Source organism: Sus scrofa, chromosome 18 (assembly GCF_000003025.6).
Source record: "Sus scrofa isolate TJ Tabasco breed Duroc chromosome 18, Sscrofa11.1, whole genome shotgun sequence".
Taxonomy (NCBI): Eukaryota; Metazoa; Chordata; class Mammalia; order Artiodactyla; family Suidae; genus Sus; species Sus scrofa.
In genome coordinates, this window is record NC_010460.4 from 47,332,392 (window position 1) to 47,348,230 (window position 15,839).

The 15,839-nt window shown below is 44.8% G+C and overlaps 1 protein-coding gene across 3 annotated transcripts in view; it reads left to right on the top strand.

Annotated features, from left to right (window-relative positions):
• Positions 1 to 15,839, top strand: part of OSBPL3 (oxysterol binding protein like 3) — a 192,946-nt gene that overhangs the window by 34,089 nt on the left and 143,018 nt on the right. The gene's annotated exons all lie outside the window — the stretch shown is intronic.

The following is a 15,839-nucleotide window of genomic DNA, read 5'->3' on the forward strand; positions in this document are numbered from 1 at the left end:
CCTTGATGACGGGCTCAGTGAAACTAACTAGCTTCAGTGTTGGCTTCGGCAGACAAATACCCAGGTAAAGATGTAGAATTAAGCATCCCAAGACTTTTAATAGGTAACCTGGGGATTATCTACTCAGAGAAAGATGGAGACTTCCTCTTCCAAAAATGAATAATAGAATCTTAGGGTTGGAAGGAGGGATCTTAAATTATCATCCAGGCCGTCGTCAGATTCTGTAATGTACACAACTTTGCAGACAGACGTCATTTAGGTTCTAAACGTTTCCTGAGTGATAAGGGAATTTAGCACCATTTCCCGAAATCCGCTCCAGCTATGAGCTATCAGATTGTTAGAAAGGTCTTTTTTTTTTTTATGATAAGATAAATCTACTTGTTTTAATTTTTGCCCTTAAACCTTGGGTCTACCTTCTGAAGTAGAATGCGTCTGGTGTTTTCTATGCAGCAACACTTCAAATATTTGAAAAAAGCTGCCTTATCTTCTCTGAAAACTTTTTTTTTTTTAAGGCTACATTCCCAGACTTGAAACCACTTGAGTTTTCTGTTTGCCTGTGTCTCTGGCAGCTGGTTGGAGACGAAGATTCTCTTGACCTGAGCCTGCTGCTGGCTCTGGCCCAGGGGGTTTTCTCTGCAGGTTAGTGAGTGCGCTGTATGGTATTTGATAGGTTTTTAAACTTCCATCTCTGGTTTCCAGTAATGGATTCAGAAGTGAGTGAACATTGGATTTTTAAAACATTCCTTGTTATTCTTAAAGCTATAGTCTACGACACACCAGGAGTGGATGGAGTTCTTTGGGGCTGTTACCTGTCCACTGTCAAATCACCAACACCCAACACAGGATGTGGTGCCTGACTTGTGTTCAGGTCATGGTTTAGCTTGTAGCTTATTTTTAATGTTCACATTGTGTTTTAAAATATCCTTTGGGAGTTCCCGTCGTGGCGCAGTGCTTCATGAATCCTATTAGGAACCATGAGGTTGCGGGTTTGGTCCCTGCCCTTGCAGTGGGTTAACGATCCGGTGTTGCCGTGAGCTGTGGTGTAGGTTGCAGATGCGGCTCGGATCCCGCGTTGCTGTGGCTCTGGCGTGGGCCGGGGGCTCCAGCTCTCATTCGACCCCTAGCCTGGGAACCTCCATATGCCGCGGGAGTGGCCCAAGAAATGGCCAAAAGACAATAAAATAAACTAAATAAAATATCCTTTGTTTCACATGAGGACATATTCTGCTGTCTACTCAGAAATAGTGATGCCTAGGGAGTTTCCGTCATGGCTCAGCAGTAATGAACCTGATGAACCTGACTAGGATCCATGAAGATGTGGGTTCAATCCCTGGTCTCGCTTAGTGGGTTAAAGATCCTAAGGGTCTGGCGTTGCCGTGAGCCGTGGTGTAGGTCGAAGATGCGTTTTGGACCACACATGGCTGTGACTGTGGCTGTGCCCAGCAGCTGCAGCTCTGATTCTCAGGCTAGGGGTCGGCCCACACCACAGCCACAGCAACTCGGTATCCAAGCCTTGTCTGCAACCTACACCGCAGCTCACGGCAACACTGGATCCTTAACCCACTGAGCGAGGCCAGGGATCGAACCCGCAACCTCATGGTTCCTAGTCAGATTCGTTTCCACTGGGCCACGACAGGAACTCCTGCATCCGATGTTTCAATCTTCTCTAAACACCTTGACTTGAGCATCATCAGGGATGGCGAGCTCGTGTCTTTGTCCTTGAACGGCTCTGAGTCTCCCTAGAACTCAGCAGCCCAGCTTTCGAAGGTACAGTTTGTCTTCTTGATTTCAGCGTTTGAAAGCTATGAATGGAGCAAGAATCGGGAACTGTAAGCTCAGCTTTTTTACTTTGAGCACAAGCCCAACAGCAGACCTTTCTTGGATGCCTGCTGAGTTCTGTGGGAAAGAGAAAGAATTAGGACCATTCTTAGAGTTCCCATTGTGGCTCAGCAGGTTAAGAACCTTAGATAGTGTCCTTGAGGATGCGGGTTTGATCCCTGGCCTTGCTCAGTGGGTTAAGGATCAGGCTTGCAGTAACCTGTGGCTTAGGTTTGCAGATGTGGCTTGGATCTGGTGTGGCTGTGGTATAGGCCAGAAGCTGCAGCTTTGATTCAACCCCTAGCGTGGGAACTTCCATATGCCCTATAAAGAAAAAGAAAAAGAAAAGAGAAAAAAAAGGAGACAATTCTTATCCTCTCAAAGCTAATGATGTAGAAGGAGTCTGTTTTTCTCTCTCTCATCACCCACCCCCCACCTGCACCAGCTGCTCTAACTCACCAGTCCAAAGTGTATGATGAAAAGTGACCTCGGCAGAGCAGTGGAGGGAGAAATCACTACCACCTGGAGCAGGTAAGGTGGCCCCGGAGCTTCCCGTTGAGAAATGGGCAGGACTCCTATGCTTGTGTGGCCTTTTGTTGCCTAAGAGTCCAAAGTCCGCAAGCTGTTCTAATCAGTTAGTTAAGCTTAGCTTATTTAACAAAAGAAGATATTTGGACTGAACAAAATCACGGATGATATTCCCTCGGTAATGACTCATTTAGAATGCAGCAGTCTACCTAACCACATTTTTATTTTTTGCTTTTTTAGGGCTGCACTCATGGCCTTTGGAGAGTCCCAAGCTAGGGGTCACATTGGAGCTATAGCTGCTGGCGTACACCATAGCCACTGCAACGTGGGATCCGAGCCTTGTCTGCAGCCTACACCACAGCTCATGGCAACGCCAGATCCTTAACCCACCGAGCGAGGCCAGGAATCAAACCTGCGTCCTCATGTATGCTAGTCAGATTCATTTCTGCTGAGCCATCATGGGAACTCCCCTAACCACATTTTTAAATAATTGAAACTTACTCCTTTAAGAACTGAGGCAGTTTTTTTTTTTTTAAAAGCCAGAAATGGAGTTCCTGTCATGGCGCAGTGGTTAATGAATCCGACTAGGAACCATGAGGTTGCGGGTTCGATCCCTGACCTTGCTCAGTGAGTTAAGGATCTGGCGTTGCCGTGAGCTGTGGTGTAGGTCGCAGACGAGGCTCAGATCCTGTGTTGCTGTGGCTCTGGTGTAGGCCGGCGGCTGCAGCTCCGACTCAACCCCTAGCCTGGGAACCTCCATATGCCACGGGAGCGGTCCTAGAAAAGGCGAAAAGACAAAGAAAAAAAAAAAAGGCCAGAAATCTCTTCACATTGCTAGATGGGGGTCTGTGTACCCTCTTCTTTAATATGAGCTGGCTTGTGACTGCTTCAGCCAGTAGAATATGGCAGAAATGACACTTCATGGCCTCTAACAGTATGTCATAAAACGCATGCAACTTTTGCTGGCTTCTCTTGGGATATTAGTTATGGGAAAGCCATCTGCTATATAGAAATATGACTGCCCTGAGATTCCCATGCTGGAGAAGCCATGCATAGGTGCTCCAGTGAACAACCCCAGCCAAGGTCCCAGCTGACAGCCAGCATCAGCTACTGGCTTTGTGAGGGAACCATCTGAACACCCATCCAGTTTGGCCTTCAGATGACCCCAGCCTCCCCTGGCATCTGATTGCAGGCATTGAGAGACCCTGAACCAGAACCTCCCACCCAAGCCTTTCCTAAGTTCTTGACCCCCCCCCCAATTATGAGCCAAATAAAAAAGTTGTTTAAAGTTGCTAATGTGATTTATTGCATAGCAGTAGTAATTGTAACAAGTACTAAGACACCAAATATGCATGATCTGTGTCTTGCATCTCTCTGAAATGCAGTAACTGCATTTTTGAACAAAGTGTAGTCATAATTTTTTTTTTAATGGCCGCATGTGCAACATGTGGACGTTCCCAGGCTAGGGGTAGAATCGGAGCTGTAGACCTACACCACAGCCATGGCAACACCAGATCTGAGCTGCATCTGCAACCTACACCACAGCTCACAGCACCTCAGGATCCTTAACCCACTGAGCAAGGCCAGGATCGAACCCACTTCCTCACAGACACTATGTCGGGTTTTTGATCCACGGAGCCACAAAGGGAACTCCAATTTGAACATCTTATGGACAGTGAACATCTTACATCTTACATTGGGATGAATGTAGTTGCTTCCTTGAGCTACACAGTGAGGTGCAGAGAAACTCCAGTCTACTCAGCTTTTCAAAATCTTATGCATACTTCTGGTTTTTCCTTTTCTCTTGCTGCCAGGAATCCTTTCACCAGATCTGAGGGTACCACTTTCAACACAATGAAATCACATTTGAAATCATTGTGCTTAAATTCAGGGACTGTATTTCACTAGGGACATTCTCAGCAAATACTTGGTGAAGAATTTGTGTTGATCATTGGTCTGGGTGCAAGATGAGGGGCTAAAGCTTCAGGAGACAGTGGCTTTGTCCATGGCGTATCCCCAGTTCCAAGAATCATACCTGGTGCTCGCTAAGCCTTTGCTGAATGAATGGATGCAGGACACTGTTGGACGGTCAGAGCAGGTGCTCACAATGGAATCTGTCCTTGAGGGAATGATGAGGATGGAGAAGGGACCGGAAACCGTGTTGGGGGCAGATGAATGAAGGCAATGGCGATGTTTAGCCTGGAAAAGAGAAGAGTTGCTTGAAGGAGGAAAGGATTATCAGGCGAGTGAGAAGTGGTGCTAGATTCGAAATACAGGGGATTTCCTTCTGTCTATTATCAAATAATGCCTAGGTGGGGTCTATCAAATAACTCGGCCATGGCTATTTTGACCTCTGAGCCGTATCTAAGACACACACCTCATCTCATGGCAACGCCAGATCCCTAACCCACTGATCGGAGCCGGGGATTGAACCCATGTCCTCATGGATGCTAGTTGGGTTTGTTAACCGCTGAGCCATGACAGGAATTCCGAAACTCCAGGATTCCTATTTTAACTGTTACTGTCTCTTCTAGTTGGTGTTTAACTTGAAACACAAGGTAAACTTCTTAAACTGACTTCCCGGGAGTACAGTGATACATGTCAAGGAAGATTCCGAATGGATCCGCTGAAGTCGCATGTGTTTATCACATTTATTGTGGGTAGTGACATTTTCAGTAGTCCATCGCAGTTTAGTGGTGTCATCGTGAAGACGACGTGATCATCAGGAACATGAGAGCTCGTCTTAGAGTCACAATTTCCATTTTATTAAGTCCTACTTGACTGATTTCTTTCAAAATTGCATCTGTTTCTTAGCATGGCTCTAATGTTAGAGGGGCTTCCTTGGAGATATGCAGGGATGTAGAGTTACAGTGTTAACCCTGAGCTTATGGAGTTTAATGGAGTTCTTAAGTGTGCTCTTATTTCGGTCACTAGAATATTCCGCAAAAACAAATATAGACGCTGTGGAGAAAAGATTTGAGATGGTTAATTTCTAGGTGTGAGTTTATGCTTTGTTGCAGGAGTGAAGGTGGGGGTGAGGATGAAGGGACATAATGGCATTTTTAGGTATCACTACAGACAGGTTTCCCAGAAGGAACAGACCACATGGTTCAGGGTGCCTGGAAAATCTCAGTTCCAACCCCAGCAATTTAAGGAATTCATAAAGATCAAAAGACAGTGAGCATGTAACTTTTACTATTTATTGATAAGAGAAAAAAGATTCTGTTTTCTCAGTTGTAAAACTGAAGACTTCAGAGAAGTCTAGAGGGAGCCTGGGAGGAGATCTTGCTCAGAGAAGAATTGAGCTTGGTTTGTGTTTTTGTTTCTTCACACTGGGCAGTGTTTCCGCCACACGAAGCCAAATACAGGTGTGCCTTGTTATGCTGAAACCTAATCACTGGAAATGCAAACTGACATGTAATGGGACAAATCTGACATAAACAGTTTGATAAGTGTTTTTATAGCCTTCAGCTGTTTTCTGTGGTTATGCACTTCAAAAAATGTGTACTCAGACAACTTAATGCACATCTCTGGGTATGCATATGCCCCCCCTTTTTTTCTGGCCCATTTTTGCTTACTTCCTGTTGTTTTTTAAACTTGATGATGATGAGCTTGCTGTTATGAAGCACCAGCTCCAAGAGGGCCAAGAAACTGGGTCCCAGGAATGTCCTGAGTGGACCTGCCCTCCTACTTCGGCACCTTTGGGCAGAGAGGCTCAATTTAGAAGCTGGGAAGCTTCTATGTGACTTTTGTTTTGGAATGAAATGACTGAATGAACAGACCGAAATGTTTCCTGTCTTTTTCTTTAACCCTACACAAAGTTAATCAGCAGATATGTAAAGCTGCCCCTATGTCATGAGCATTCTTGTGTTGTTCAACCGTGCTGTGATTTGCTATGGTCTGACCCAGAGCTAGAAGCAGAGGGTCAGATTCCTCAGTGTGAATATCGCTAGAGAGCACCACGCATGGGCTGCATGAGCACAGCCGGGGAAGTGGCATAACTTTTTTTTTTTGCTTTTTAGGGCTGCACCTTTGGCATATGAAAGTTTCCAGGCTAGGGGTGAGATCCGAGCCACAGCTGCCTGGCCTACACCACAGCCATAGCCACGCTAGATCCGAGCAACGTCTGGGACCTACACCACAGCTCGTGGCAATGCTGAATCCTTAACCCACTGAGTGAGGCCAGGGATCAAACCCATGTCCTCATGGATATTGGTTGGATGCGTTACCACTGAACCACAACAGGAACTCTGGAAGTGGCATAACTTGGTTAACTTGCATACCCCTGGGCTGCCATACTATCTAGTGCCAGAGGGCCATACCTGGGATAGACTCTGACTTGGAATTAGTGATATGCAGGACTTCACATGGCCAGTAAGTTGAAGAAATTGGGTAAGTTACGGGGGAAGACTTTCTGAGGTTATGTCTTACCCGGAAGTTTATTCTGGCTTGTGAGCCACAGAGAAGACGGCCCTTCTAGGCAGGTGGTGCCGTAGCATCTTATCTTTGCTGAAGGAGTGATAGCATGGTCCCTCCCTAAGTTTCAGCATTGCACAGTTATTTATAATTCGGTCTCTTACCACAGTTGTGAAATCTGAATAGTAGCAAGGTTTTTTGTGTTTTGTTTTCTTTTCTTTTATCCAGCCAGCTGCATCAACAGCATATGGAAGTTCCCAGGCTAGGAGTTGAATTGGAGCTGCAGCTGCTGGCCTATGCCACAGCCACAGCAATGCGGGATCCAAGCCTCCACTGTGACCTACACTTCAGCTCACAGCAACACCAGATCCTTAACCCACTGAGCGGGGCTAGGGATTGAACCCACATCCCCACAGAGACAATGCTGGGTCCATAACCCACTGAGCCACAAGGGGAATGCCTTTTATTTTTTTTGGTAGCTCCTTTAATGGCTACATCTGACCTGAACTGACATGGAGCTATTTGGGGGCTTTATTTGAATTAATAGGAGCGTTCATACATTTTGTTACAAAATATTAATGCATTTAACTCTCAGATGCTGCTCCAGGTCCTGCTGGAGCTGTTATTATAGGATATATGTACCATATTATCTTTCTAAAATTAAAAACAGAGGGAGGGATTGGGAGCTTGGGGTTAATGGATGCAAACTATTGCTCTTGGAATGGATTTACAATGAGATCCTGCTGTGTGGCATTGAGAACTATGTCTAGATACGTACATTGCAACACAACAATGGGAGGAAAAAGTATGTATACATGTGTGTGTAACTTGGTCCCCATGCCGTACAGTGGAAAAATAAATAAATACAAGAAAAATAAAATTAAAAACAGCAAAAAAATTCTAAATATTTCTGGCCTCAAACGTTTCAGAAAAGGGACTTAAGACTTGCGCCTAACAGGAAAAAAAAAGTTGGCCATTAACATAGAAACACAGATGTTTGTATTTTGCGTTTGTCTTCATTTCACATCACAGGGACTCTGCATTCTCTCTCGTCAAGTGGATGAGACCTGATACAAAGCTGTTCGTCTTCTGAGGCTATCGGTGTGGAATATGTGGGTTATCCGGGGACAGAATCTCTTCCCTGTCCCATTATAAATTATAAATCCAGGAAAAGAAAGGAGTATAGTGTCTGGATAGGGCTGGACAGTCGTGGGTCTAGTTGTCCTCAGCCGCAAGTGGACTTTATGCTGTGGTCAGGATGGATGCCTCTTAGCTTTATTGAGAACTGCGTATTTGTTGTATTTGTTGTCTGTAAGAATGTCTATACCGAGATCAACTCTTTAGCAAATGTGCTATAATTTTTTCCATATTGTTTGCTTTCTGTTCTTTTCAAATCATTATGTTCTTTATGAAGTTCCATAAAAGAACCTCTTGAGATTTTTAAGCGAAGGTGACTTGGATCAGATGGACTCGGCACACCTTTCTGCTGGTACCCAAAGTATGTGCAGACAAGCCCTGGGCCTGCAGGACAAACCTTATTCCTTCTGGTTGTGTAACAGGTGACATAGAGGAATGTGAGCAAGATACAGCTTTGGGTCGTTAGAGAGACAGGTGTGGATACGAATCACTGTGAAGCCAGTCTGGCTGCTTTGCAGTTTCAGTCAGTGGAGTGAAGTGTGAGAAAGTAGGAAAGGAAGTTTGGGGAGAGCCTTGAATGCCCCCACCACGTGGTTGGTCTTTATTTTGTATATCAGTTGTTCACAAGTTTTGCACATAGACGAATTCCATGTGATGAAATGTGCTGCATTTCAATGAACTAAATATTTTATGTTAGATTAGATCTCTCTTCTTACTAGATGCTCATAAAGACAGATGAGAATTGATGCCAAAAGTTATGAAAATGGGAAGGGAAGAAACTTAAAATGGAAAGATATCTATTACATCTTTTTTTTTCTTTCTGCAATTCGAGAGCAGTTTGCGTCATTTGATTTTTGTAATGGAAGCACCTTGGCCCATCTCATGGGATGTAGGGGCTGTCAGAGCCAGACTTGAAAGTCAGTGCTCCGGCAACGATGAGTCACTGCAGACCTTTGCAGGCGGGGTGATGTGATCGGTGGGACTCTCCAGGAGGAGCGTTAATCTGGAAACTGCATGTGGATGTTTGAGCAGGGAGAGCCCCGCGGTTGGCAAGCTGGGTCGGAGCTATTGAAGTCATCAAGGCAAGAAGCAGTCATTGCTCCCTGAACCTGGCAGGTGGTGGTGGGAAGAAAGGAAAAGGGGAAATGCTGGAAGCAGAAACTTTAAGATGTATGTTACATGCAATTGATTTGTCTCCACTTTTCTTATTTTATTCCTCAAGGGCACGTCTAAATTGAAAAGAAGGAGGAGTTCCCGTTGTGGCTCAGTGGTTAACGAGTCCAACTAGGAACCATGAGGTTGTGGGTTTGATTCCTGGCCTTGCTCAGTGGGTTAAGGATCTGGCATTGCCATGAGCTGTGGTGTAGGTCAAAGATGTGGCTTGGATCTGGCATTGCTGTGGCTGTGGTGTAGGCTGGTGGCTACAGTTCTGTTTAGACCCCTAGCCTGGGAACCTCCATATGCTGCGGTGAGGTCCTAGGAAAGACAGACCAAAAAAAAAAGGGAAGGACGATCCAGTTACAAGGAGTTATCTAATCATAGATCAGGTCTTGCAGGATCTCCGCAGAGTTCAGGGCCCGCATTTTATCTGCATATGTAAAAGGTTATGTGTCTGAAATCATTGCTTATGCTGGTAGAGTTCTCCTTCTTAAGGAATCTTTGGATCATTTTTCTGCAGAAGGGTGCAGAAAAATGAAGAAACTTTGAGTGGTCTGGGAGGTGTGAGCTCTCAGTGGGCAGCTGTTCCTTCGAGCTCCTGGCTTGTGTGGTCCAAGGTGGGGGGGGGGTGCTAATCTGACATTCTCATTCACTGCCCGTCATCTCCCAGGTTTCAGCAACCTTCCATCTCTGCTCAGCAGCCCACCCCTCCCCCCCCAACTCTTCCTTCTGAGAAGACCCTTCTCTTGGCCAGAGCCCTTCTCTCTCCCGTCTGCCTCTCTCACTCAACCTGCTCTTTCTTTCTTTTTTTGCTTTTTAGGGCTGCACCCACAGCATATAGAGGTGCCCAGGCTAGGAATCGAATTGGAGCCTATGCCACAGCCACAGCAACCAAGCCACATCTGTGACTTACACCTCAGCTCATGGCAACACCAGATCCTTAACCCACTGAGGGAGGCTGGGGATCGAACCTGCGTCCTCATGGATAATAGTCGGGTTTATTACCACTGAGCGGCAATAGCAACACCAACCCCTTCAGACTCTGAATTTACTCCCTGGATTCCCACCCAGTTTTCTGCCTGGCCTTTCCTTCCCCACCTCTCTCTGCCCTGGTACCAGTCATCTCTGCACCCCTTTGATCCTCTAAGAGAAGTACCCATCTCTTTCTCCAGCTCTGAATCAACCCAGCGGTCTGCTTCCACCTCTGTACTCACCGTGCAACTGATTCCTGACTCCCATACAAATGGATGGTTTGAGGTTGACAGAATGATGTTACTTGGAAGTCTTTGTGCTGATCCGAAGTTTACACCCTTTCCCACTTTCTTCCGCAGCTCTTTCCAGCCTTTATTGTTCTCTTCAGGGTACAGCTTCTCTTTCACACCTTCTCTGTCTGCGTTTGAACTTGCCCTCGTTTTATCCAGCAACAGAGGGAGCTAGGAAGAAATTCTCCCCAGAGTTTTTTATGGAACTATGTCATCCCAACCTCAATCCTGTTTCCCAAGGTCGCCTCGTCCCATCCTGGCCTGTCTATAACTTTTGATACTATCGCCTGTTTTATCAGTTGCACTGCTTTGGTTCCAAATAACAGAAAACCTGAACGGAAGAGGCTTCAATCAGAGGTTCCATCAAAGATGTCTGGAAGGCAGACAGTTCTGGAGTTGCTTAATTTGTGGCTTGATGGCATCATCAAGGACCCAGTTTCTTTAGTCTTTCCTCTCTGTTGTTTATAGCACATTAACTTTATTTTCTCTCCAAACTTGTCCTGTCTGTTGGCCAGGATCATATCACAGGCCCTGGCCTAAGCCAGTCAATGGCAGGGGAAGGGGATTATCTGGGAGGTTCAGAATTGTCAAGGTTTAGATTCTGGGGTTGGGGAGGAGCCCAGGCACCCCTCAACCACATAACTTTTCGGTAGCTGAACAAAACTGGAATTCCGTTAGCAATGGAGCACAAGGAGAGTGCTTATGGGCAGGCAGTTACTAGTAGCTTCTACAGCTACCTCTTCAGCTGAAAGACTTTGCCTCCTTCAATTATGATCACCAACTTGCTTTTTTTTTCTTTAGATATTCTCCACATCTTGATTTCATTCATTGATTTTTCCTCTTTCTTCCTCTTCCATCTCAGCTTTGCTGGTGCAGTCATTTCACGAGGTCTCTGTTTCTTGAGCAGTGATGTTGCCTGGGACTTAGTCATGTCTCTGATTTCACCTGTTACCTGTATGCTGACAATTCTTACGTCTGTGTCTACACTGACCACTATCTCTTGAGCTCCATTTTCTTTCTTCTCATCTTTTCTGGTGTTCTCTATCTTGAGTAATCATATCATTTCCTGCGGCAAAGAATGTTGCCTCCTGTTGTATATTTTCCCCTTAGTAACAGAATCCTTTTTTTTTTCTCTGCACATTAGCTCAAAACACACAGATAGCAAGAAAACCTCATTATCCAGCCTTCCCTGCAGCTAGGTAGAGCCACATGACTAACATCTGGCCAACAAGTGTCACTTAGGAATATTGGGTAGGACTTCTAGGGAAAGCAGACACCTCCTTCAGCCAGGAAATATGCCCTTTTTCCCCATTTCTCTTTCCTTCTTCTGGCCTTCAAATCTGAATGACGACTAGAGTTCCAGAAGCCATCTTGGACCCTGCAGAGATGACGATGGAATCCAGGACAGAAAGATGCTGGTTCTTTATAAAAAATCTGTCATACCTTCTTTGGGATTTTTTTTTTTTTAACATGGCAAGTAAGCCCTTGTTTCCTCAGGCTGCTATTGGTGAGTTTTTCACAGTTTCTAAGAGATATTTCTATTCCTGTTGCCGAAGCAGGACACACCATAGTTTGCCTTTCTCTCCCTTTTTTACCTGTATCCTAAGTCATAGGTTATCCTTTGGAAGTAGCTCTAGAGCTTGGAAACATAATATGAAACCAGAAGAAGAATATCCATTCTACGCTCATAGATTTGTTCCAAGTAGACCGTCTGACTCTGGCAGCTCTGGGCAAGGTCATGTAGGATAGAAATTCATACTTTATTGTTGGGACCAGCATTTGGAACAACCACTGTAGAGAATAATTTGGAAGGAGGGTCTTAGGTTTAAGATGTCCACCTCTTACAGCTTCATCAACCAGTGGGTCTCTTTCCAGATTTGTGAGTCTCTTCCACGTGTACTGGGAAGTATGTGCGCTCTGTTCCCTGCTCTGTGTTCGTTTGAGCAAAGATCTGGAAGCAACCTCAGTGTCCAGGAACAAGATACAGATGAATAATTGTGTATTTATTCAACTACATTCTATGGAGCAGTTCAAATGAAAGACCTAGAAATACATATGTCACTGTAAGTAAATCTCAAGAATAGTGTTGAATAAAGGTATCAAGTTGTGGGTTACTTAAAGCAGGACACCATTTATGCAGTTTGAAAAAATATAAATAAAACCTATTTATTTAAATTCTTTTATTATAGTTGATTTACAGTGTTCTGTCAATTTCTGCTCTACAGCAAAGTGACCCAGTTATACATAGATAAACATTTTTTTTCTTACATTATCTTCTCTCATGTTCTATCCCAAGTGATTGGATATAGTTCCCTGTGCTGTACAGCAGGACCTCATTGCTTATCCATTCTAAATGTCATAGTTTGCATCTACTTACCCCAGACTCCCAGTCCATCCCACCCTGTCCCCCTCGCCTTTGGCAACCACAAATCTGTTCTCTATGTCCGTGAGTCTGTTTCTGTTCTGTGGATAGGTTCATTTGTGCCATATTTTAGATTCCTCACATACCTCATACGGTATTTGTCTTTCTGACTTACTTCACTTGGTATGAGACTCTCTAGTTCCACTCATGTTGCTGCAACACATAAAATTTGTTACTGAGTATCCTTCTCTTATCACTGCTGCTGCTGTCCTTATTCAGGGTCTCATTAGTTTTCACCTGGTATCTACTGTTAAGAGCTCAGTAAGTTTTCTCTTCCTTCTCCATTCTCTTTATTTTAGCTCGCCTTCGATGCTATCACCAGTCTAATCCTCTGCTTAAAAACCCTTGGATTTCTGGAAGTTCCTGTTGTGGCACAGTGGAAAGGAATCCGACTAGGAACCATGAGGTTGCGGGTTCAATCCCTGCCCTCGCTCAGTGGGTTAAGGATCCATTGTTGCCGTGAGCTGTGGTGTCGGTCGCAGACGCGGCTTGGATCCTGCGTGACTGTGGCTGTGGCATAGGCCAGTGGTTACAGCTCCAGTTCAACCCCTAGCCTGGGAATCTCCATATGCCTTGGGTGTGGCCCTAAAAAAGTAAAAAAACAAAAACAAAACAAATCCTTGAATTTCCTACTGCATATAGGATAATGCAGTCCATTAGGCACTGTTAGCGTGGTGTTCAAGGTTGTTTCTAGAATCATGTCCCTTCACTTCTTCCCTGTCCTGACCAGACGTGTCCTCCAGCAGGTCCTTGAGGTTCCTGGGCCGGCAGGCAGTCTCTCTGATGGGAATGACTCTCTCTTTTTTCCCTGGGTTTTCAGGGCCCAGATCCAGGGTCCCTCCTTGTCTAGAATCCTTCTACCTTCCCGCTCCGAGAGACAGAGGGGCTATTGCCTCCCGTCTGTGCCCAGGACGCTCGGCTTCCTGATGGTATAAGAATGTGGCCTGGGGTATTGGGACCTTGTTAAGAACAGGATCTTTGTCACGTGCCTCTTGAAGACCCAGGAACCTTTGTGCATCTTTTTAGCACAGGATCCGTGATCATTAAAGCTTGTATTGGGAGAATTTGTGTGTGTGTGTGTGTGTGTGTGTGTGTGTGAATTGTGAGAGGAAAAGTCAGCCCCGAACATAATTTGTACTCATGTCTCAACTTCCTTTGAAAAATGCACACCTGTTCTAAGGCCCCGAGCTTCAAGCAGAGGTTCCAGTTCATCTTTTACGAGAACCATAAAGCTGGTGATGCTGTGTTTTAGGAGAGCGATAGAAATGATTTTATTGGCGATTTTAAAGCTACCTTTTCAGCCAGACAAACCTCGGAAGGGATTCAGTGGTGATAAAAAACACAAAAAAAGATGTCTTCCTTGAGAATATGCATTCTGTTTATGATCGGGCCTTCACCCTGCATGGTTAAAATAATTCTCACTTACTGCAAAGTAAACATCAGAAAAATGAAACAGAATTTTTAGAAGACTATTAAATTCTGGCGGTTCTGGATTTCTCTGTCTGGGCACACAGCTACAGATGATTACGCAGTATCCTATGAATACTGTTCGATGACTTTTTAAAAAACCTGATCTGTCTTGAGCACGTGTCCATGTCAGCCAGCTGAGCTTCGTCATCCTCCTCCCTCCCTCTCTCTCTCTTGCCCTGTCTGTCTGTCTATAATTTTTTGGCCGTGTCCACAGTACGAGGAAGTTCCTGGGTCAGGAGTGAAACCTGAGCCACAGCAGTGGCAATGCTATAACTCACGAACTGCTAGGCCACCAGGGGAACGCCATCATTCTTTTTAAAATCAGGCATCACGGAGTTCCTGTGGTGGCTCAGCAGAAACAAATCTGACTAGTATCCACGAGGACGCAGGTTCGATCCCTGGCCTCGCTCTGTGGGTTAAGGATCCAGCGTTGCCATGAGCTGTGGTGTAGGTCACAGATGCAGCTTGGACCTGGTGTGGCTGTTGCGTAGGCTGGTGGCTATAGCTCTGATTTGACTCCTAGCCTCGGGGCATCCATGTGCCGCAGATGGGGCCCTAAAAAGACAAATAAATAAATAAATTCAGGCATAACTTATATTCTAAGCTGTATAAATCTTACATGCACAGCATAACCACCCCCCAGATCAAGGTATTATAGTACGTTCTAGCACTGCAGAATGCTCTCTTGATTCCTTTGTGATGTGTAACAGTTCCGAGTTTGGTTGAGGAGGTGCTTACATGAATGTATGTACATGTGATAAAGTTTTATAGAGCAATACACAGTACCCATGCACACCAAACGAGTGCAGGTAAAAACTGGTGAAATGCAAGTAAACGCGGTAGTCTAGTTCATTGTATTGTGCCAGTGTTTATTTCTGTGTTTTGACTGTAGTTATAATAGTGTGTTGTCATTGGTAGGAGCTAGCGGAAGGGTACACTGACCACTCTGCATTATTTTGGCAACTTCTTGTGATTCTATACATATGTGTATTTTTTGTCACATCTGTGGCACATGGAAGTTCCCAGGCCAGGGATCAGACTTGCTGCCTCAGGTGTGACCAGTGCCACAGCTTCGGCAATGCCAGATCCTTAATCTGCTCTGCCACAAGCCATCTTCCTATGATTCTTAAGATAGAAAAACAGTCTCCCTTATGCTCGTTTTATGGTTTTTAATGGATGTCTTGCAGGTTAATGTCTAGATATACAATAATTTATTTAACCAATTCTCTGCATTTTCCAGAGTTTATACTGGTACAGATGGCTTCGTGATGAGCAACCTTGTACATACTTTTCAAAAATAAGTAGAGACAGAACACTAACTCAATTATAATAAAAACTTTTTTTTTTAAAAGAAATAGAAATTCACAGGAATTCCCTGGTGGCTCAGTGGGTTATGGATTTGGCATTGTCACTGCTGGTTCCATTCCTGGCTCAGAAACTTCCACATGCCATGGGTACAGCCAAAACTCTAAAAATCAAAAACAAAACTAAAAATTCTTTGAAGAGAATCACTATAAGGTTCTTGTAAGTCACTTCCCAATGACTGTATACAGTTTTCAAGATCATACCTTATCTTGAAATGAGATCTGTCTAGTGGGGATAATTAAGTCTCCCAGGCAGAAGGTATT